This window comes from Protopterus annectens, chromosome 6.part0 (assembly GCF_019279795.1).
Source record: "Protopterus annectens isolate FY-2018-M chromosome 6.part0, PAN1.0, whole genome shotgun sequence".
Classification (NCBI taxonomy): domain Eukaryota; kingdom Metazoa; phylum Chordata; order Ceratodontiformes; family Protopteridae; genus Protopterus; species Protopterus annectens.
The window spans coordinates 99986284-100011121 of record NC_056737.1 but is presented as its reverse complement, the minus strand read 5'-3'; positions in this window follow the sequence as shown (position 1 = coordinate 100011121).

Genomic DNA, 24838 nt, shown 5'->3' with positions numbered 1-24838 from the left:
TCCAGGGTTAAGAATGCTTGCAATGAGTGCAGTTTCATGTTTAGACTCCTAGCATTTAGTAGCATGACCTTTAATTTGCATTTTGTTGAAATTTGTATGTTGGCAGTTTTAACCTTATCACTTTTCCTAAAAAAGACACAATGGGGAGACAAGAGCCTTTGCCAGAAGCCTGAAGCCCAAGTAAGACAGATGCAGGCCATCTCTGGCAAAGCATTTTGGTCTGTCAATCATATCTTTCCAGGCTGTCAGGTACTGGATCCCCCTGTAGTAACACCCGAAACTAAGCCAATTGTTAAAGTCAATATTTTTCTGTTTGTATTGAGGCATCATTTTGGGTGACAGTAGAATGCTGCTTAAGGCTAAGGACATACCTGCCTGGGACACATATTCAGCGAGTTCAATTATGTCTCTCTTCATATAGTCCAGGGAGGTACGTCTGAAGTCATTCACACCAGCATGGACTATGACAGAGTCATAACATTACCTGCTGTTGAGAGACTTGAGTGTGTGTGATATGGCAGATTTTGGCCTCTGACAAACAACTAACTGTGGCTTTCTCCTTATCCAGCCTGTTAAGAAGCACATCTGTGTGACTCACAATGGAGTAACCTGTGACTAATATGTTGGGTTTATGTTTAAGCCTTAGTGGCTGTGAGACACAGGTGTGTGAACTATGCATGGTATGTGGTGTTGAGGGCTGTGGAGATTGTGTGTGTTTTTGCCTCAGAGGTCTCCTTTGTTTGGGTATGTTTTTGTTGATGACTTCTGCATATGTGGGTGTGTGCGTTGTGTAGGTGTGGGTGGTGTTTGAGGTGCAGCGATTGTGTTGACAAGCTTCTCAGTGCCAGATATACTGGCTTGTGAGAGAGAGAGCATAGATTCTAGGTTCCTAATGTAATTGTATCTCTCACAAATTGTGTTCCTAGTTGGTAGTAGTAGATGGTTGTCTGTATACGAGCCAGTTGCTACACTGTCTCAGGATGCCCATATCAACCAGACTGTAAGGAGAAACTGTAGGCAATTATGCATCCATATTTGTCAGTATCTGTGGGAGAAAAGCCAGGGAGAGCTAAGGGGTAGGCCAAAAGCCCAAGTGCTTAAACCAAATCTAAGAGGCTTAGAATAACACTTACAATTTAAACAGGCTATAAAAACGAAACAGACAGCAAACCAGGAATTAAAAAAACTGGCTAGCAGTAAAAACAATAAAAGGCACCCAAGAGTGAATAAATAAATAATGAACAATTTATTAGCTCTTTCGTTTAGTACAGTCACCAAACTTCTTCAGATAAACCTCCATGTAAATTACTACTTGATATATAGTACAAAAAATGACATCACAGATACAGCAACCAATAAAAATTACTAATCAACAGTTTGAAACTTTTAAAAGAATATGACATTTACTTCACTATATGCATGGATATCTAGACAGATAAATAAATAAATGAATAAATAAATGCTATCTGTCATATGCCTTCATTTTTAAAAAAAACATTAATGGAAATCATTTGATTTAATCCTGGGGTGGTACTAGCATTCAAATAAATTTGCAACCAGGTTTTTTTATTTTCTAATAATAATTTCCATGGTCTCCCTCAGGGATCCTTTTCAACCTGATAGACAACAGAAAATGTAAATTATTATGTGTGGGATGTGTGCAGGTGTGCTTAAATAATGCATTTGTATTCTTATTGTGGGAGATGTCATACATATGCTCATAAATTCTTTGGGATAGCTTGCGCTCAGTCTTGCCAACATAAAATGATGGACATTTTGTAGAGCAGGTGATGTACACTACCCCTTGTGTATAACAACTGTACCTGCCCTGGACTGAAATATGTTTGTTACCTATTTTTAAGCTAGACCCACAAAATACATATCCAAACTGACTGCACATACCACAGGGAAACATTCTACCTTTATTTTTACCAACTGATTGTCTCTCTAAAATATTTTTGAAATTTGGGCATCTCTTATATACAATGTTAGGGCTAATCCCTAGCTTGTTAGATAAACCTTTTTCCATAGTGATAATGTTCCAATTCTTTGATAAAATATCCATCATAATTTTGCCATTATCCTGCAAGGTGGTAACAAAAGGGCAAAATATTTCTCTTTTTCTACCTTATGAACAAACTAAGTTACTATTAGTAATAATAATACTGATGTCTTGTACATTATTATCTTCACATTCCATACCCGATTTTGCCCTCTGTCTAAATTGATTCAACAATGGAATATACACAGCTTGTTTATGCTTGTTTATAACCTCATTACGAATCTGATTGACCATTCTTCTTGGGTATCCTCTGTTGTAAAACATATTAGATATAAAGGAACACTCAGCAATGAAGTCATCATAGTCTGAAACCATACGGGCAGCTTGGACCATCTGGCCCTTAACTACTCCACATTTGACATGAGCAGGATGGTTACTAGAATAATGTAAATAAGTGTTCGAAAATGTTGGTTTTTCTGAAGATGTTAGATTTTAAACCTTCTCCATTTTTTGAAACCAAAACATCCAAACAGGCCACCTTGTCTACACTTACAACATGGATAAACTTCAAAAATCTTATTATCTGATTAATATATTGAATAAATTCATCTATTTTTGCCATTGGCCCATTCCATGCAATAAACAAATCATCCAGGTATCTTACATAAATACATACTAATGTATGCATAGTATGGACTCGGGCATAAGTATTCCCTCTCCCACCATGCCATAACAATATTGGCAAATAGGGGGCAGCAGGCTGACCCCACGGCTACACCTTCCATCTGCCTAAAATAGTGTCCTTCAAAGTATATATAATTAAAGCCCAACACCAAGTCTAATAACTGACAAATTACATTGATTTTGTCTTGGTTCAGGCTCATTACTTCATGAAGGTATGTACCAAGCCACTCTTTACCTTCTTCATGAGGAATACAACTAAATAAATCCTGCACATCAATAATAATGAAAATACCATCAGAAAATGGATACAATTCATTACATTTAGTCATAAAATGCCAGGAATCATGACAGAGATTAGGAATTTTACTCATTTCAGGTTTTAGTTGTCTGTCCAAATATTTTGCTATATAACTAGTTTTAGATTTTTCTGAGTCAACAATGGGTATTGGGGAGGATTAATTAAGTTTTTATGTATTTTGGGTACTCTGAAAATCACCGGTACCCTTGGCCATTCATTGACAATATAGTTATATTCATGTATAGTAATCTGATCTTGACTTGACATATCTGACAATTCCCAGTCAATTCTTTTATATCCAAGATTCACTTCATTAATAGATATTTCATCATAAGTACCACTATATAACATTTGGAACATTCTTTGAACATAATCATCATATTGCATGATCACCATGCCACGACCTTTATCAGGACCCATAAATCTAAGGTCACTGAATGATGTGAGATGTTCAAATAAATTCATCAGACATATTTTCTCCACCATTAAACTGTGAAAAATAATATCTGAAATCTAGCTCACAAACAGTTTCAAACATCTTTAATAAGGGATGTAATTCTGGATTAAAAGCACTGGGAATTCTTAAATTCACATCTGTTGTCTCATTATTATCGTAGGCTAAATTTTTATTAAAAAACAAGACTTTCAAGTTTAAATTTCTAACATACATTTTAAGGTCTAAAATTGACTTAACTAAATCAACTGGCTTACTAGGAACAAAGGTATATCCCTTACTAAACAAATTTACACATTTTTCATTCATAGGTACTGGGCTGTAGTTATATATTTTAAAATCATGCATAGTATTTTCTATAATACTACAGCCAGTATTAACAGTCACATCTAATATCTGTTGTTCAAATTTTTGTTCCTCTGTTGGTTCTGATTCCAGCGGTTGGTTTGTGGATGTGGCCCCTGATTCTGCTGTCTTCGGTTCCGCAATCTCTCCAACCTCCGCACCTCTGGTTGGTCTAAAGGAACCACTTCACCATCAGCATCTTCGCCCATATCATCAGTATGCTGTTGTGGCCTTTTATTAAGTGTGTTATTCACTTGCCCCAACGGAGGCAAGGGATAAGCTTTGCCTTGTGCATAAGCTGTTTTATCTTGGCCCAGTTTTTTATTTTTCCTACTCAAAATGGAGTTACACAATGTGTCTATGTCCTTAACAATCGAGTCATATTGACTTTTATAGCAACTAAACAAAGCATTGCTATTGATTTTTCCATCAAGTTCTTTAATTTACACATACAATTTATCCATTGTTACACAGTTATGTTTGATCAATAACTCCATTAACTCGCAGCCATGTCTGTCGAACATGGCAAGAAGTTCTTGGTGTAACAATGAATGTTGCACTAATCCAGTTGGAAATTTCCATAACCAGAGCCCTTTGGGCACTTATTGGAGCTTTAAACATTCTTTAAAATATTTATTTTCTTGTTGCAGTTTATGGAAACTGGTTAATTTGTATTTAAAAATCATCTAGTAATTTATCAAAAAAAGTGTTATGACCCGTAGTTGCAACACCAGATGATATGTTCCTCTGCAACCAAGAAACTAATGAAAAGGCTACAGAACTTGAATGGTCATTAGATTTTCCTTCACCCTGTAATCCACCTTGCCCTGGTTATGGAAAAGAGCCATTAAGTTCTCCATTGAAAATATCCGGCGTATTCATGTAGACCCAGCTATTAGAAGCAGTCGGGATGGACTCACTCATTCTTGTAGCCAGCTGCTGGACGAGGGAGGTTAAATTGTTCACAGACTCATGGAGCTGCTGAAATTCCATTAGGGTAACAGCTCCTGTACCTTTGTTTGAACTGCCCGAAGCCATACCAATTACAAAAATGAAACAGACAGCAAACCAGGAATTAAAACAATAAAAGGCACCCAAGAGTGAATAAATAAATAATCAATAATTTATTAGCACTTTCATTTAGTACAGTCACCAAACTTCTTCAGATAAACCTCCATATAAATTACTGCTTGATATATAGTAAAAAAATATGGCATCACAGATACAGCAACCAATAAAAAATACTAATCAACAGTTTGAAACTTTTAAAGGAATATGACATTTACTTCACTATATGCATGGATATCTAGACAGATAAATAAATGAATAAATAAATGCTATCTGTCATATGTCTTCATTTTTAAAAAACTATTAATGGAAATCATTTGATTTAATCCTGGGGGGGGGGGGTTACTAGCATTCAAATAAATTTGCCACCAGGTTTCTTTATTTTCTAATAATAATTTCCATGGTCCCCCTTGGGGATTTTTTTACTATATATCAAGTAGTAATTTATATGGAGGTTTATCTAAAGAAGTTTGGTGACTGTACTAAACAAAAGCGCTAATAAATTGTTCATTATTTATTTATTAACTCTTGGGTGCCTTTTATTGTTTTTACTGCTAGCCAGTTTTCTAAATTCCTGTTAAACAGGCTATAAACAAGCAGTAATAAATGCAACAGAAACGATGCAATTGAACACTATATAGAACAAGCAGCAGCAAGTAGCAAAAAAAACAAGATGAAGTAATAGAGTAGTAGTAGGAAACACAAATACAGTAAAAGCAGCTGAATAAAGTGCGTTTTTTTCTTCTTTGTTTGTTAGCAAAGTGGAAAGGGAGAGAAGAGGAACAGAAGATAATTCAAAGTTAAGGAACTAATAGGTTTGTCCTTGCCAAATGATCTCTGTATTAGGTAGAATGAGCTAATGAGATGGGACTGGGAGGAGTGTCCCAGATCAAATTTACAGTAGGGATGGGCAACAGCAAAAGCCACCAACTTTAAGAACAGAACAGCAGTTGGGTAGGAGGGTGAGAGAAAAACAAAAATTCAACCAGAGGTCAGCAAATATATAAATGCAGACACAGAAAAGTAAATACTTCAGTCAAGCAAATAAATAAAGACAGTGCAGTACTGTTAAGCAAATAAATAAAACCAGTGCAGTACTGTTAAGCAAATAAATAAAAACAGTGCAGTACTGATAAGAAATACTGAACAGTTAAAGTGTGAAAAATATACTTATGTCACCTCTGTAATTCCAGATTGTTTAAATATACTTATGTCAGTTCTGTAATTCCAGATTGTTTAAGAAACTCTCAGTCAAGCACAATGGAGTTTTTAGCAAGATTTATTTTTGCACTTCTCTAACACTTTCCTGAACAGTTGCTGCTGTCCTTTACTTATAAAATCCTTAATTCTAGCCTCCTGTGATTCTATCATCTTTATCTTTTCCTTCATGAATATCATGACATCAATCTTCCCTTCTCTATGCTTGACTCTATCTTATTTTCCCTCTTCCTATTACTGTTTTCCCAAATTTTCTATTTGCCCCTCCAATTCTCCATACCTTCAATCTTTGTTTAATATTTTTTGCCACTGCATACCTCATAAACGTGGGATTATCCACCCTCCTTCCTCACTATTACTTGTTCCTTCTCAGTCTTGCTTCTCTTCTCAGTCCCCAAACAAACCTGTCACCCAGTTTCCCTACCTCCTGACAGCTTTGTATTCATGTAAATCAATAACAGTAACACCATCACCTTTACTACCTCTACTCTTGCACTATTCCCATCAATTGTATTCACCCCTACAGTCCAGTTGTTCAACATCTCTTTTGTCATATTTCATAACTCCTCCTAGTTTTTTTCTCCATTTTCCACCACTGTAGTGCATACTTTAACTCCCAGACACTTCTCCCCTCCCTTTGACCACAGAAAGTCTTTTGGATTTTGAACTCATTTCTTCAGCCCTGTTATTAGGGAGTTCTTGTACTATTACTCCAACCCTGAATTCTGTGCTGAACTTCTGAATGCTCTTTAACACTGAAGCAACATCCCTTCCACATCATGTAGTCATTGGAGAACAGGTTTTATACTCTTTTTTTCACCTTCACCTCCTCACCTTTTTCTCAACCTATTTATTCTCTGAGTTAATGTTTCCATAACTAAAATAAAGCTCTTTGTAGATGTAAGGCATCCCTGTATTGTTCCTAAGTTATCCTAATCTGGTAGACCCTTATTTATTCTGATTTGAACATTTGATTCCATTTACAGACCACTAATGTGCTGTAAAGCCTGTTCTATCTGCAGGACCTACTCTAAACTTTTCAAAATAAACGCTCTTGTGACCAAATCAAAATATACATGAGTATCCATAAGCATCACTCTTACTCCTTTTATCACATCCCTTTCCAACAGAATTTAATAACAACCTCCAGTGATATCTGGATTACTTATTTTTCACAGATCTCATATAAAATTCCCACACCACATTTGGTAACAAGGCTTTGGTAATAGGGTTTGGTACTCTGGCCACTGATTTAGCATCACTGTTGCATCATAAACCAGCCTGTTGCTTTCTGGGTCTTCCTTCACAAAGGAGTTTGATTGAGATTCCCACACAATGCTTGGTAACAGGGCTTTGGCAATAGGGTTTGGTACTCTGGCCACTGATTTAGTATCACTGTTGCATCATAAACCAGACTGGCCACAATTATAAATGTCCCCCTTTGTTCTTGTACACTGGCACCAGAATGCTTATTCTTTAGTCATCTGGGATGTACCTTTTTATCCACGCTGCTTTAAGTACTGTCAGGAGATATTTCTACCCTAACTCAACCAACATCTTGATTGTATCTGATTTTTTTCTCATTTAAGTCTTCTGTGGTGGGCTCTTTTTCCTCTTTCATCGAATGATGTGTATAGCGCAGTACAGCTTCTATGCAGTTGTCTTCATTCAAAAGCTGGTGGAAGTATTCCTTCTGTCAGCCTTTGATGTCCTGATGACTGGTGAACAGGATGTTGCTGGATCCCTATGCATTCATGTGCTTCATGCATGATGACCATTTTTTTTTATTTTTCTGTCTTTGCCATGCAACCTGATAGAGTTTTTGTGCTATCAACTTAGTCACATTCCAGAAGATGGCAGAGTACCCCTGATGCCTTGTTCTTTGCTATTGCAACTGCTGTCTTAGCCTCATTGACAGCCAGTCAGCATTCCTTCTTAGTCTTATAAGTCTTTTCTATTTCCCACTTTTTCTTACATTCCTTAATTCTTTTGATAATTTCTTGGACTTCTGCATTCCACCACCATATCAGCTTTCCATATGTACCTTATTTCCATACCTGTCTCGGCCACATATCTGTTCTATAGCCCTCACATATGCTGTTTTGAGATGCTGCCATTCTTCTTCAACTCCACCTAATTCCTCATTTTTCTTGAGGTGCCAGAGTCCTGAGTATTTCCCTGGACTCTTGTGCTTTCACTCCAGTCAAATTTGAGGTCTTCAACCTGATCTCTGTTGACCTCAGAGCCTTCTCTGACCACTGGTTGCAGTTGATTGTTGCCATCACAGGTTTATGCTCTGCACCAACTGTTTCACTAGGAATGACATTGCAATCACTGATTCTACCTCAGTGCCCTTTGTTTAGTAGGAGAAAGTCCACCTGAGTTGTATGCGGGCCATTCTTGTATATGATATTGTGACTGTCTCTCTTGATGAACCATGTATTGGCCAGCATGAAGACTTTTGCCAGACAGAAGTCTAGAATTCCCTGTCTTTTTTTCTTGTTGCCCAACCTCTGTAAACACAGACAGTTCACATATAAAATATGGTGAAGTCTGGGTATAAAAGTACTGACAAACACAAATAGGATGACATACTTTTAATGACACAGTCTGACAGCATACATAATGTCCTATATCTGCCAGAGAAACACATTAGTGATGTTTCATGGCATCCTATGAATATGATGATTCTTATTTTACAGGCACTGAAAGATATATTTTTAAATCCCAGCAAAGTCCCAAACTCTTCAAGACTACATAATGCCTGACAAAACATTAAGATTACCAACTTATACTGCTATCTTCATTTTTCATTTTTTTAATATTTTGTGCTTCCAATTCTTTGTTAGCAATAGTTGAGTATTATCACTGTATTCTATTTCCATGCAAACATCAATCACTAACAAATGACTGCATTTTTCTACAGCTGTTGTGAGTTCTTAAAGTAGTTTCTAGGATGCTTATAGCCATAATTAGTATGTCAATGTGTGGTCCAAACCTGAGCAATTGTTACATGATCGAAATGAATGCCCTCCCTAGGTAAGCATGTAGATATATAGCAAGCAAATTTACTTATACCTAAAGAAATACTTATTTGTACTAACAGTTAATCAAAGGCTAAAGCCTTTATGCATTTTTCTAAAAGGTTAAAAACTGTTTATTGAATCTATGTAAGGAGGATAGGAGGAAATAAAGGTTGGCTTTTCACTCTGGAAGTTTATGGGAAGAATTTGAAACCAATAGAAGATTAGCGTACCTTTTAAAGTATATTTTAAACATTTCTGCTCCAGTTATACCAAACTATATCTAGGATTAATTTTATCATACTCTTCACATGCAGATTATACTTACCCTGAAATAATTCTTAGGATGCCAATAGGCAATGTCAAAATCCAATGCATGTAGCAAAAATAATATGATATATTTTCCAGCTAATTGTTATTGTACATTAGTTGTATTTCTTCTATTATTATAGACATGGTCCTAAAATATATGTTTGGCAGCAAGCTTACAGAATTTAGTATTGAGTTTAGTTAAACAATAAGCAGCTTTGCAAAACATACATTTTGTACTGATCACTTTTACATTGCCAAGAAAAGAATCTGACAAAGAAAGACCTTGATAAGTCGACTGGATATAAAAAATAACATGTGACTTCATATATCTGAAGTAAGCTGAAAGAGTAACGTGCTGGTATATAATTAAAGTGTAGTACACAGAGGATCTGTGATAGTGAATCATCATAACTCAGAGATGTAATGCGATGAGTGAGCCAAACAGCATAGATTAATAAAGCCAAAATGTAGCATGAAGCACAATAGCTATCAGGAATCTTTGTGAAAATGATATCCTCATTACTGTATTAAAATGCTTAGAATAAATCAAATGTCAGGCACTGCTAGGGTTAAGAAAAGAACTTAGTGTAAATGAATTCCAAGCAAATGTACGGAGAGCAGAAAAAATATATTAATGTGTGTTAACACTTAATCAAAAGTTAAAGGGCAGGATTCATGAAGCCTCCGTGTAAGAGTTACAAGGCTTACACGGAGGCTGCAGTTAAACGGTGTGACGTCAGCATGTCAAGCATATGCATGAGGGCATGCTGAATCACACCTAAGGCTAACACTGTTCATGTAAGACAGTAGGGGGCATGTCCGTAGGGTGATCCCTGCAAACAGACACGCCCCCAGAAGAGTAAAAGTCCAGAAAGTAAACCCCCACGACAGAGTCCGTGTAAATGTGAATAAACACAACACAACACATGCCCCCACAGACTATGAACATAAAATGTATAAATGAAAATCTTATTTTTTTTATAAGTTGTAAAGATGTTTGCCCGTGAGTGCGCTCATTTGCGCGGGCATGCCCGGCGCTTAGCCACAGTTAGCAGTAAGTGGAAAAGCATATAAGAACTAAATATACAAAGTAAGCCAAGAAGCAATAGCATAGCAGTAGCGACATCGGCTGAAGAGGAGGCAGTCATGGTTCGAGCCCCCACAACATCACTTTTTATTTTTAGTGAAATAAGCATGAAACAAGTCCTTGACATATATGTACATATATAAAATTATATTTTATGTAAAATGTAATGAAATGGGCCATGTATTTTGAAGAAATGTGAGATAAAAAAAAAAAATGTCAGATGTGCCTATAGCTGAGCTACAGTCTAACAAATTGAGGATATCTGCTTGTAGGTGAGCAGTGTTTTAACAGGTGTAAAATGAGTGCCCATAGGTGAGCAGTGTTTTAACAGGTGTGAAATGGGTGCCTGTAGGTGAGCAGTGTTTTAATAGGTGTAAAATGAGTGCCCGTAGGTGAGCAGTAGTTTAACAGGTGTAAAATGAGTGCCCGGGGTTGAGCAGCATTTTAACACGCTGAAACTGTGTGCCCGTAGCTGAGCTGAGCGTAATATGCGTGCTAACAGCCAAACGATGCGTAAACCAGGGTGATCCATTTGCGCGGAGCTGCGCATCGTGCCAACAAGCTAACTGGCGGGCAACATTGAGCAAGCTGTATCAAAACTGCCTTTACACAGACACAACTCCTAGCCTGTGTAGACAGTCATAAAATATAAAAAGCAATGGCCAAGTTCGAACCCAGGATACCATGCACCATAGGCAAAGTACTGAACCACTAAGCCATGACAGCTGCACTTAGAAATGCAGTAATAGCATATATATAGGAATGAATAGAAAGAGGATCATGACAAAGCAGGTTTTGTGAAGCTGATACAATTCCAAAATGGCCAATCACAGATAAGTGCAGGAAAAACGGCATATATAAGCCCCATAGGCGGGAATACACAGCATAACTGATTGTGGAATCGACTTGCAGCCAGGATGTCAGGTGTAGGAGAGGGTAGTTGCTTCCGAACACAGAGGTGGGGCATTGAGGAGTCCAAATATATGGTTTGGCTCCTCGTCCATGATCATGAGGCCCAACTCATGCAGGGCCAGGTCCTGTGGGGAGCATATAGGGCTGAGGCGTGGGACCGGTTGGCTGCCACCCAGCAACAGTCCCTAAGGCAAGACAATGTACCTAACACTTTAGTCATAGGTGACTCTATAGTCCAGCACACTGATGTCCCTCTCACCAGGTTGAATAAGGAGAAAATTACAGTCAGCTGCCTGTCAGGTGCCAGGATCCACCACATAACACATGCACTCAAGTCACTCCACAACAAGTACAAATATGACTCTGTCATTGTCCATGTTGGAGTGAATGACTTCAGACGTACCTCCCTGGACTACATGAAAAGAGACATGGAAGAGCTCTCGGATCATGTGGCCCAGGCAGGTATGACCCTAGCCCTGAGTAGCATCCTGCCTTCACCCAGAATGATACCACAATATAAGAATAAAATGATTGACTTCAACAATTGGCTAAGCTTATGGTGTCATTCAAAGGGGATCCAGTATCTGTCTGCCTGGGATGACATGATTGACAGACCACAATGCTTTGCCAGAGATGGTCTGCACCTGTCGCCCCTGGGATTCAGGTTATTGGCTAAGGCTCTTGCCACCCCTATAGTGCCTTTTTTAGGCAAATGTCAAAGGACAAAACCACCACCGTAACAGGTACAAGCATGCAAAATCTGAAGGTAATGCTACTCAATGCTAGAAGTCTAAACCTCAAAATGCACTCTCTCGAGGCACTCCTAAAAATGGAGAACATCAATATCTGTGCAGTAACTGAGACCTGGTTCAAGGCTCCAGAGAGCACCCCTGCAATACCAGGCTACAACTCTTACCACACTTTTCGGCCACCAAACCAGGACCGAAACACTAAAGGTGGAGGAGTGTCAATATTCACCAAGGATATTCACACCACCAGGCTAGTTGGCCAACACAATGTGCCTGAAATTCTCCAAGTGCAACTAACACTAGGTAAGACTGCAATCCAAATTGTAGCTTGCTACAGATCCCCCACCATACCCCAAGATTCTGACTACACCTTTTTAAACATACTGGAAAATATTAAGATAGAACCAAACACCCAAATACTGGGTGATTTTAACTACCCTGCCATTAACTGGGAAAACTACTCATGTCCCAACACCTTTGCGCAACGGTTCTTGGAATTCATAAATTCCAACGCCCTGGATCAACTAATCCATAGTCCCACCAGGGGCTCCAATATCCTAGACCTGGTCATTACCAACCTGGCAAATCAATGCTCCATACCTATGGTCACCCCCTTGTTAGTCAGGTCTGACCATAAGCTAATCACCCTTAACATCCACATCCCACCCCCCAGTAAAGAAACCACCATAAAAAACTTCTCCAAAGCCAACTTCATGCTACTCAAGTCAGACGTGACAAACTTCATGACACCCATGCAGACGGGAACTGAAAGTTCAACTGCTGAATCCTACACTAAGGCACTGTACGATCACATCCACTCATGCATGAATCGTGCCATCCCAAATAGAACCAAAATGCTCTCATCCAAAAAAAGGAAGCCAATCTGGTGGTCCCCTGCCATAAACAAACTTTACAACAAAAGGAAGACTTTTGCAGAAAAGAGGAAAATCCCAGGATGCAAAAAACTCCCTTACTAGCCTCAGTAAGAAACTGAGATGCCTCATAAAATCCTCCAAAGCTAGTTATGAAAATAAAATTGCCAAAGATTCCAAAGACAACCACAAAGCATTCTATAACTATGTCAAGAATCTAAATGGCAATGCTCAGATTTGCTCTGAGCTAAAACAGAATGGCAATAAATATACTGATCCAAAGGATATTGCCAATATCCTGGCAGATCGATTCAGTGCCAACTTCACCCCCCCTCACCCGCCAAATGGCCCATCTCAATACCGGAAGATTGCCAAATTCCAGTAATAACGGCCACACAGGTACAAAACACACTCTCTAAAGCCAAGAATACAGCATCCATGGGACCAGATGACATCCCGGGCTGTGTACTACATGGACTACAATATGAACTGGCACCTCACCTAAGTGTCATGTTTAATCATAGCCTCACCTCAGGTTTCGTGCCCACTGAGTGGCGCAGAGCTACAGTTATCCCAGTCCACAAGGGGGGATCCACCTTGGATTCCGGAAACTACCGTCCCATCAGTCTGACAAGCCTTATCTGCAAGGCCATGGAGCGTATTATCATGGAACTTATAAACAAAGACATTGGCAACCTTCAAACACTGGACCCCACCCAGTTTGGGTTTGTGAAGGGCCGATCTTGTCTCCTGAACCTGATTGAATTCTTTGAATCAGTCTCCAGAGCCATGGACAAGGGTAAGGTGGTCCACACAGCCTATCTAGACCTTGCCAAGGCCTTTGACACCATCCGCCACTCTGGAATCATAGATAAACTTACTAAGTTGGGTATTAATCCCTATGTCACCCAATGGGTTGCTAAATGGCTTACTGATAGAACCCACACTGTAAAAGTAGCCGACTCCAAATCCAGCTCCAGACAAGTGACAAGTGGAGTACCTCAGGGTTCAGTCCTGGGGCCGCTCTTGTTTGTCATCTACTTCTCTGAAGTACAGGTCAACACTAAGGGACTCTGGCTAACAAAGTTTGCAGATGACTGCAAACTGGGAGCCATTATTGAATCCCCAAATGATGTGGATACTCTACAAAAGGGCCTTACAGAAACAGATGATTGGGGCCAGAGCCATGGGCTCAAGCTCAATGCCAAAAAATGTATTGTTATCTCCTTTGGGAAAAAAACATGTATCCATGAATTACCATATAGGTGGCAGTACACTAAACACAGAAAGTGTGATAAGAGACTTAGGGACACAGGTGGACAGTGGTCTCACCATCAATAACCACATCGCCACAACAGTCAGGAAATCCTTCTATGTGGCACACCTCATCATGAAGGGCTTTTCATCCAGAAAAAAGGAGGTCATTGTCCCACTGTACTCATCCCTCATTAGACCCATTATAGAATACAACGCCCCATTTGGTATGTACCTCTCAAGACATCTGCAACAACTGGAAAGGCCTCAGAAATACCTCACTAAAAGAATCACAGGCCTAAAGCAGATGCCATACACTGACCGCCTTAAAAAACTCCAGCTATACTCTGTCGCATATCGTCTACTCAGAGGCGATCTCTGCTTAACATACAAGGCCATGTCAAACCCAGAGCTGTTGGACATGCTACACTTAAAGAAATCCCAATCCCTCAGAGCTACACACTCCAGGGATCTAAACCTTGTCATCACAATAAACAAAACATGTTGGAGGGATAGGTTCCTGACCCAGAGACTCCCCAGACTCTGGAATAGATTGCCCATACATGTCAAGCAGAGTGCCTCTTTGGACCTCTTCAAGAGGAACCTTGACGTTTGGATGGGAGAAAAGAAATTCACCCCAGGGATCACGTCAGTCGCCCTGCTAGACAGGGGTCCAGGAAAGTAAATAATGTGGGAAGAAATAGCCAGGGAATTGTTATGGCTAGGCTTGTATAGGCCCTAGGGCTGATAGCCTAGTACCAACCTATGAACCTATGAACCTATGAACATGATCACAGGAATACCAAGGACTGGTGAACAGGTCCGTCACCACCATGCGGACCTGAAGAGACGGAAGCAGGACCAACTGAACTGTTGGATCCAGGAGGCCCGGCAAATGCCCAACGCCCCACTACTGAGTAAGTTACATGCAATTATTTATGTAAGAAATAACCTAGCTGATATTATGTAGATGTGTATTCCAATATTACTTCATTTACATTACAGCTGCAGGTGTCCGTTTCATGAACCGTCGAGCCTATGCCGATAGGCTGGTGCAGTTGTGCCACCAGGCAGGTCAGTAATTCTCTCCCTGTAACTGTAAAAAAATATATAAGTATGAAAGTTAGCAAAAGAGTGCAGTGTAGTCACTAATAATAAAATATGCAAGTAACAGTGTAAGAGAGTTTGCAAGTATTGCTTGATTACAAAAGTGTGATGCAGCCTGTAATTCAAACATAAAAATGAAACAAGTCTGAAATAAAGATGTCCCACCTGTAATATAATAGTACATAACCTGCAGCAGGCTGAAAAGTACAGCTGCAGAAGCTGAGTGTGAAATATATCCCTGTTGAAATTCTGAAACATGACATAAGTGAGACTGTTGGAAAGGATTGTTATAACTACAGGTAAAACATGTCAATAAAGCCTAGAATTAAGTACCATCCTGAATTGTAAAAATAAAAAAGTGAGAGAGTGTGAGAAAGAGGTATGAATCCACCAATAAAGTAGTAATAACTCCTGAATAAAGTATACTGCACTGAGTACAGAATTAAATGACTGTGACAGGCAGAACCAAACAGCAACATGTGTTGAAAAAAGTACTGAAGCTGGAATGTGTCTCCCAAAATCTGGATATGTTGCTCTCAGTTTGCAATATGCAGATAGTATGGTTGTCTGAAATACCAAACATCCACGGTTGTCTATAGCCATATAAAGCAAATGTAGCAGGATGATGTAGCTGAACAGAGCCAGATATGAATGTGTATGAATAAATATGAAATGTATATTGGTGTAGCAGTAACATTCCTATCACCAACCTGAAGTAGTTATCACACAGGAAACTGTAGGCAGACCTGCAGTGTGTATATATCTGCAGGTAGTAGAAATGTACAGCATATGTATAGGTATTTGAAGTTGTTAATTAAATATTTCTTCACCCTACCCTATAACCACAAATAATCCATTCCACGTGAAATGGGTATGTGCATTCACAATTAACACCCCTGGACATTTGTCCTGTTGGTTCATACATATTTGCATGTACGTTGATGCATGTGCCCTGTTCATACATCCAAACCTGATGGCCTGTTGCCATCAATCAACCCTGCATGTTGTTGGATTGTGTATTGCTGTTCAAATTATGAATGTGTTATGCTTGCTGTTCAATGGCTTGAATTTATGTGTGTTTGGTTAATGGGAATACTAATGCATGCTGTTACAACTAATTGTGAATGGTACTGTACGTTACTAACCCAAACTGTCATAACATAATGCAAAACATAGGACGACGGGGAAGACGGGTTCCAGTGAACCCACCTCAGCTGGCGTGTGCACCTGGCAGTAGTGCCCAGGCCGGACTCTGTTCTGGTGGCCCTGTGCCACCTGTGGGTGGAAGTGCTGCAGGGGATGGGGCTCGTCCCCCCTCTGCAGGTGTGGTCAGAGGAGAACATCCACTCACCCTCCGTAGTGTCCGGACTGTGGTGCATAGGGAAATCCAGCACGCTGTGCTTGGGACCCTACGCCAGCTTGAGGCATGGGTGGCACAACTCACAGGTGTGCCTGCTGCCCGGCCTACACAGCCCCCAGTACAGCCCCATCCTGGGCAGTGAAGGCACAGTGGCAACTGCCCATGGGTGGGGATCACAGTTCCACTGTTGCCATCTGTGGGCTCATGGGCTCAAGATATCCAAACATCCATCCCCGTCAATTGTGTAACCCCCCCACATGTGTCATACACCACCCCTGTATGCGTATTGTTTGTCTTGTCTGTTAACCTCCCCTACCTACCTCCCCAGCTATACAGACTTCCTGTACCTGTCATACCACGCTCACCAGAAAAAAAAAAAAAGAAAAGGGCACTCTGTACCCACAAAAATATTACGCCCCATACATAGCTGCCCATTTTTCACACGTCTGCTGGACATGTAAACTGGCAATTACAACTGGTTGTACAACAAATATTATTGTTGTCCTCACACCTCTCTCAGGGGTGGAAGGTTTCAAATTTCACACCAAATTACAAACATATGCACATCTGTTGCTGACGAAGAAATGGGCAGCTATGGGCCTTTCCTACATCCCTCCTGCAAAACCCGAGCTTGTTTTCCTACTGTTCTACCCTCTTTGGGCCCCCTTTTTCACCACTTTCCTATCTCCCCATTTTCTTTTCTTTAAAAGAAAATAGAGTGGGTGTGCGCGAGAGTAAGCACTTTTAAGCAGTAGTAAGCAGGTGTGCACTTCTGTGCGCTTAGCTAAGCGTGTGTGCGCAAAGCTAAGCGGCAGTGCGCATGCGTGACCTCCGCGCAAACCAGTGCTAACCTGCTTACAACTGCTTAAAAGTGCCTTAGTCACTCTGAATGACAAGGCCTGTAGTTTACTCAGCAGCAAAATAAAATACCTCCCTCAGTCTCGAACCCAGGACCTTGGAAACACTAGTCTGCATGACTTACCACTTAGCCATGATTGCTATACAAGAACATTGTGCTGAAAGAAATATATCATAAAATAGTAGGAATTAATGTAAAGGGAAAATAGCAAGTCTAGTACACAAAGCATGTCATGTATATTTACTGTCAAATCTAGTGGATTTGTAAAATAGTACTGTGTGCTGAGAAACAGTCATGCTAGTTGGTAGCTAATAGGTAATAATGTCACAGTAGCATCTGGCAAGCCACACACATACTCAGAGCAGGATAAACACTGCTATAGTTGAATAGTTAAGAGATCAGACATAGCAACTGTGACTGAGTTACAGGGATGTCCCTGATGTGAAAACAAATGTCAACTGTGCCCCACTGACACCCTGTCAAATGTACTAACAGTAAGCAGAAAGGTGTAACTACTCATGCAATGATAACTATGACTGACTGAAGGTATGCACCACCTGCACGGCACAAATGGTGTACTAATACATATGCTTGAAATAGCCCACAGTCACAACTGCAGAGTATCAAAATATGTCATTGGAGTAACCTACTGCTATGTACCATTCCATGAGGCTGATAAAAGATGCACCGGAGAGTATCTGAGGCCTGCTCAGTAGCATGATCAAATACCCCTGTAAGTGTCAAGGCCCACACCATGGCCAGACCATACTGCATGCAGTAACACCCTACCACAACAAACACATAGGGAATTGCTGGCCAAACAGATTTAGCAAGCATTACAAGCTGTGAATGTAAATGGAAAATAGGAAAGCCATAGCAACACATTACAGGAAAGACACCTAGCAGACATACAACGAGTGAATGTAAAGGCCAAATATTGAAGCCATAGCAACAGATTGCAAGAGCCACTGCTATATACCAGTTACACCACAATCCCCACAGGAAAACACACACACCCATATACACAGTATTACTAGTCGTAGGTGTCAGTTTACATACACACGGAGAAAAGGACACTGGAGGAAGGAATACTCAGCTTACAGAACAACATGCATTGCAGTGTCTACAACACAGCCTGAAATATGAGAGACATACCAACCCTTACACTCACAGAGCAGTGTCGACAGCAAACCAGCATGGTCACCACCCTGATAATCTGAAAGGGCTACGCCTACCTAACAAACCTTTTTATAGCACAGTCCTGTAATCACAGTGAGAACTGCAATCACTATACAACAGGCTGCATGCAATTAGTAAATGCTGGCTAACAATTGGTGCAGAGGCCATCACATGGACATGTGCAGATACCTACAAAAGTATGCTGTACTCCCAGTCCACACATGCAATACTGTCATTGCACCCGCTGGAGGTAGAGAGAGAGAGAGAAAACAAAAAAAAAAAAGAAAAGAAAGAAAGAAAGAAAGAAAGAAAGAAAGAAAGAAAGAAAGAAAGAAAGAAAGAAAAAAAAAATAAACCTGAAACAACAAAGCAAAGAGGCTGACAGCAGGCCAAGCAACTGCAAGCCTACACAAACAGCTGCAACAAACACAGGTAATGTAAACTACTACTATAATACTCTACATACCGTGAACCCTCCAGATGTGTTATTGGTCTGTATCTATGTATATAAAGATGTGCATAGGGATGGGGACATACTGAAACTGTCACTGAAGGCTCCACATGCATATGTATGTGACGGTAGCTATGTGCACATAGCAATGTAGGTTGTAGTGCAATGTACAAGTAGGTTGTACAGTAATGGGTGTTCAGCAGTATGTTACTGTGTGTATACATATGTGGAACTAAAAAGGAGTATATATATATATATATATATATATATATATATATATATATATATATATATATATATATATATACATATATAAAATATGCATATGTGTATACATAGATAGAGAGGGATGTAGAAATACATAGACATATATAGTTTCACAGTGTCATAGTTTAGTACTAGGCTATCTGCAGACAGTGTATAGAATAGATTTAGAAACTTGCACCTCTGTATAGTAGTGACACAGTGAAGAACCCCCCTACATAACAGCATTAGTTTACTATGCCTCTGTCTAGTAGTGACACAGAGAAGACCCCTGCTGTAAACCTATGATCTCCCATCCACTTGTCAAAATTCACATGAAGAGTGTCAGTGAGGGTCTCTGCCTAACATGAACTGGGATCCTGTTCCACAGTATGGGAAGCCTCTTAGTGATGGATCTGTCCCTACAGTATGTCCTATTCATATGTGTGCTGAGGTTTAAATCCGTAGCTGTCGTGCTTCTGATGGATTTGGATTGTTTGAGGTGGAACATGTCCATCACTACCAGATTGGACATGGCCTACTACATCAGGCGCAGATCACCCCTACGTAAGCAGTATGCTATGGAATAGAGCATGCGTTACGTTAGTCTGGCAGCATATGACAGTTGTTGCAGACCCTTGATCCTTCTGGTGATGTACTCATGGGGTCCCCCTAGCTGTTGCAACTGCCAGGTGAGGTACATACCAAATGGGGCATAGTACACAGTCATGGGCCTGATAATGGAGGATTATAGGGTTACAATGACCCCTTTTGATGTGGATGTGAATCCCTTCATGATAAGGTGGGCAAAGTAGGAAGTCCATCCAACCACTTTGGCAACGTGGGTGTCAAATGAGAGGTCAGCATTGCACAGTGACACCAGGTCTCCGATTACTTTGTCTGTACTCAGTGGGTTATTGTCTATGTGATAATATGTAGGTACCTTGTCCGTCCAAAAGGGTACAAGTATACATTACGTGGCATGCAGTGTCAGGCCATGACTCCGGTACCAGTTGTTGGTGTCCATGAGGCCTGTCAGTAGGATGTATGTGTCAGCAGGTGTATCACCTATGGTGCCTAGTATGCAGTCATCTTTGAACATTGTCAGCCACTACCCTCACATGTCTGCTTCCACATCTGAGAATGATATGCCGAACATGAGCAGTCCCAGGACAGAGCCCTGTGGGACACCACATGTGACTGGCTCTGAGTCTGACATGGCACCAGTGAGGTTGACTATAGGGTTTCTATCCGTTAGCCAGTTTGCAACCCATCATGTGACATATGGATTTACATTTCAGCTGTTGATCATGTCTATGATGGCAGAGTGCGGTATTGTGTCGAATGCCGTAGGCAAGTCCAGGTAGGCTGTATGGACCGCTGTGCCCTCAGCAATGGCTCTAGTGACTGATTTGAAAAGGTCAATCAGGTTCATAAGGGAGGATCTGCCCTTTACAAAGGCAAACCAGGTGGGATCAAGTGTCTAAGTCCCCAATGTCTCTGTGTATGGGTACCATAATGATCCTTTCCATAATGTTGCAGACCAGGCTGGTTAAGCTTATGGGGTAGTAGTTACCAGGGTCTGTAGAGGTGCCTCCTGTGTGGAGTGGGACTACTGTTGCTGTATGCCAGTGTCCAGGTACATATGCTGTAGTAAGGCTATGGCTGAATAGCATGTAATGTGCATGTGTAGCTCCTCTTGCAGTTCACGTAGCATGCGACCTGCAATACCGTTGGGTCCCATTGATGCTGTGTTTACAGCTCCGCTGAGGGTGGTTCCCAGCTGGACATCTGAGATGACAGGGAGGTTACAGTCAGCTGGGATAAGTAATTCCACATGTGTGGGTGAGGGAGGGGAGAAACCTGCACTGAACCTGTCTGCCAGACTGTTGGCATTATCTGTGTGTTCAGTGTAGCGTATGTCACTGTGAACTAACTGTGAACACAACTGAGGGTTCCCACCCAGGTGTGTAACATAGCAGAGGAAGGCCTTGTGGTTATCTGTAGTGACCATAGTGATGTCCCTCTCATTGTTGGCCTTGCATGTTTGTACGACAAAACGTATCTTTCTACTACTGCTGATCAGAGATGCCGTAGCTCTATGGAAGTATGCTCTGCCGTGCAGTAGCTACCTTCTGTTGTTATACAATTTGTTCAATGTTGGGGTCCACCAGACAGGACGCCTGCCCTTGGTGGAGAAGGTCATGGTTTCATTTGTGATTGCATGATCCATGCATTCTTGGAGATGTCTGTAGAAGCATATGTGAAGGTCTCTGCATTGTGAGAAGTGGATTACACTGTCCCAGTGGGCATTAAGGATACCAACTCAGTTATAAGACGTGTAAAGTCGGCATGTGAGAGGTTTCCCACTGTAGTCTTTTGTGTTGTGGGGGAGGTGGGATATGTATATCCAGGGGGATTAGTCTGTGGTCAGATGTGACTAGTGAGGGGTATACTTCCAGTGTGTAGCACATTGTCCCCATGTTTGTGATGATCAGGTCTAGTATATTATCTCCTGTTGTGGGAGAGGTGACTAGCTGTTCCATTGCATTTGACATAGTGAATTCCGGGAACCTTTGGGCTAGGGTGTTTGGGGTAGAATAATGCACCCAGTGTATGTTAGGGTAGTCGCACTATCCCAATATGATGGTGTGTGGTGGGTCATTCATAACCTCCAATGTCTACAGGAAGGCTGACTGTAGTCCCTGAGATTGGGAGGGTGGTCTGTAACATGCTACCAGTTGTATAGCAGGTTTGCCTATGGTTATCTGCACCTGGATGGTCTGTGATGCTTCATGTGTTGCCACTAACCTGGAGGTGTGTGTGTCCTCCATGAATATGGACACACCCCCTCCATTTTTGTTTTGTCCAGAGTCCTGGGGCCAAAACGCGTGATACAGGGTATAGCCTGGTACCACTGGTGTGCTCTCACGAGCCTTGAACCAGGTTCTCACTTACTGCACAGACATCGAGATTGGTAGAATATGTACGTACAGATATATGTAATATACACATACATACATATATAGATATCTGTAGAGACTTATACATATACAGATAGATCTGACTGACAACAGATATGTCTGTATATGACTATGTCTCACTCTCTGTCCCATCCCCTCACACTCACACTCACCCTGTGTCTCTCTCTCACTCTCTCCCCCTCCCCCCCTCTCTCCCCACATCTATATGTATATATCTACATCTATATATACATATTATATATACATATATACAAACAGATATATATCCTTATGCAAATATAAATCTATCAATATATATATATATATATATATATATATATATATATATATATATATGTATATACATATATATATATACATATATAGACTGTGTGAGGCACATGTGTGCAGATGTCTTGCAACAGGTGCCTGGTGTCACAGACATGGAGTGAACACCAGTGTGGATACTGGAGTACCATACCCCATTCAAAAACACTGACACCAGTAACCACCACATATGTACATACCTGCCCACCACTGCATGTGTCAGGGGGGAACAGGGTCAACAAGTGTACAATAGGCTCCACATCGATATACACAGTGGCACACTAGTCCTGTAATACCTGTACATGGAATGTGTCAGCGGAAATGGTGTGTCAGCTATGGACATGTAGATCACTGTACCCCTCCATACCCCACAATGTCCTACACGGTATGTACCTCCCATGACAGCTATAGATATGGAGAAGGACACAGACATATGCAAGTAACTGTGTCAATGCACTCAAACACCACAGAGTGCACACAGACTACCTACATAGAGGTTACCACTGCTGGATATACATAGTTCGGTCACACCCATGACAGTTGTCTACCAACCATGGTAACACCTCCAACATCCACAACACAAGTTACCTATGTCTGTCGTCCTTGTCACTGCAGTATAGAGCACATGGTGGAGGTACAGGACCCTACCCACAGATATGACATACCCTGTAGTAGACCACATAGAATTAAGAAGCAAGGCTCCCCATGAGTAGATGTCAGACATACCCCTGCTGAATGTTATGCTGATAGGTAATATGCCATATGAGTCACCCTGTTTAACTGTTTGTAAGGAACAGGTACGATCATAACACATGTGTCACAAGGGGCAGGGTAGCATAACAGTATGCTGTTGTAGGCCCAGGACCAAAAGCACACTACCTACCTAGAACACAATGCACACCCATGAACACATTGCAAACGGAATATGTGAGGTGGAATGAGTGTGCTAGTGACTGGGTGCATGTTGTGTACTGGTGTGATTGCTCACCATGACTGTCTGTCTGTCATGGTAGTGTGTGTCCTTGGTGTGAGTCCAGAGACAGGTGTGTGAGGTATTGCGATCAACACATACTACATTGCCATATGTTGTGCTGTGTTACCCTGTATGTCACTGTGGTGTAGGTAGGGTTATGGCAAGTAAGAGTAGTGTGCATTACCAGTAAAATATGTAACGTGCATTGTGTGCAGTGCATGGGCTGATAATGTTCCCCATACAGTACCTTGATACAAAGTGTGAGGTTGTGTATTGTACCTGAAGCAGTGTGTTGACTGCTGCAGTATACTAGTCTGTTGTATGGAGTGTGCCAGGTACTGTTACACAGTTGTCGGATGAGCACTGATATCTGGTCATGTACATGTGTATCCCCCAATAGACAGACAGATGCTATATATGGTGCCTAAGTTATATCACTGCAGTCAAGTATTATGTGTATTATGTGTGCTATAGTTTGCTGACAGATATTGCTGATATATTTTCCTTCTCCTTTTCAGGGCCATGGTTTACCAGCAGAACCCAGTCTACTCCGCTGCAGAGGAGGAGGAGATACACCAGAGCCTGGTGCAGGATTTTGCTGTACTCTTTTCCCGCACCAGCCAGAACCAGCAGGAGAGGGATGCACTGTGGCAAGACCTGATCTGTCGGGTAAATGACATAGGCACACATAACCGGACATATGAGCAGGTACGCCATCACTGCAGTGATTTAATTAGAAATGTCCATCAGCGTGCATCGGATATCCACAGGCAGCAGCTTGCCACAGGTGGTGAGGTGGCTAGACATCTCCCCCTCACCAGACTGGAGGGACTACTCCTGAGTGTTGTGGCTCCAGCACAGCAGCAACAACAACAGCATACATGTGTAATGATGGAGGCTGGAGCCACACAGCAGAAGGACACAGAGCATGCAGGTAACATGCCATGTGTATAGTTGACCATTCTGTACACTGTTAGGTTATGCATGTGTGAGGTGTGTCCTTGTTTTGTTGCTGTAATCTTGGTAATTATTGCGCATTAGTGATAACCTCATTATCTGCAGTACACCTGTGGAAGCTAACTGTTGCACTACTGAACT